This window comes from Limulus polyphemus, unplaced genomic scaffold (genome assembly GCF_000517525.1).
Source record: "Limulus polyphemus unplaced genomic scaffold, Limulus_polyphemus-2.1.2 Scaffold656, whole genome shotgun sequence".
Classification (NCBI taxonomy): Eukaryota; Metazoa; Arthropoda; class Merostomata; order Xiphosura; family Limulidae; genus Limulus; species Limulus polyphemus.
The window spans coordinates 96,868-97,622 of NW_013666266.1; positions in this window are offsets into that span (position 1 = coordinate 96,868).

Below are 755 nucleotides of genomic sequence, written 5' to 3' on the forward strand. Positions count from 1 at the left end.
CATCATTATTAATCTCAAAGTGGGTTCCTCGTCATCGAAGAAGTTATGTAAATTCATTATTAATTAAAAGTTATCTTGTCTTAGAACATGAAAAGCTGCTTCCCTTATAAGTGTAACTGTAAAAAACGCAAAAACGCCCATAAAACTGCAAAGCACAAAATGTAAAACCGCATGGACCCAACAAAACCAAATTTGGTGAAGATCCATCAACAGGGAGCGAAGTAGTGGTAAAAAGCAAAATCGCTAATAAAAAAACCACAAAACGTAAAATACAAAACTGAATATCTGTATGTATTTCCCCGTGGGCCCAATGAAACTCCCTACAAAATTTAGTGAAGATTCATCTGCAGGAGGTGAGGTAGTGGTAAAAAATCCGAAAACGCAAAGATGACCATACAAACGGAAAAACGCAAAATGCAAAACTTACACGCTGTATGTATCTCCCCATGGACCTAATGAACCTCAAAACCAAATTTGGTGAAGATCTATTTACAGTGGGCGAAGAAGTGGTAAAAAACGCAAAAATGCCCGTAAAACCGCAAAACACAAAACTGAAAATTTATATGTACCCCTCATGAACCTAATGAACCTTCATACCAATTCTGATGAAGATCCATCCACACCCTGTGAAGTAGTTAAGTGGACATACGACAGACTGTACTATTGTATTTTAGGGCCCGGCATGGCCAGGTGGTTAGGGTGCTTGACTCACAATCTGTGGGTCGCAGGTTCGAATCCCCGTCACACCAAACATG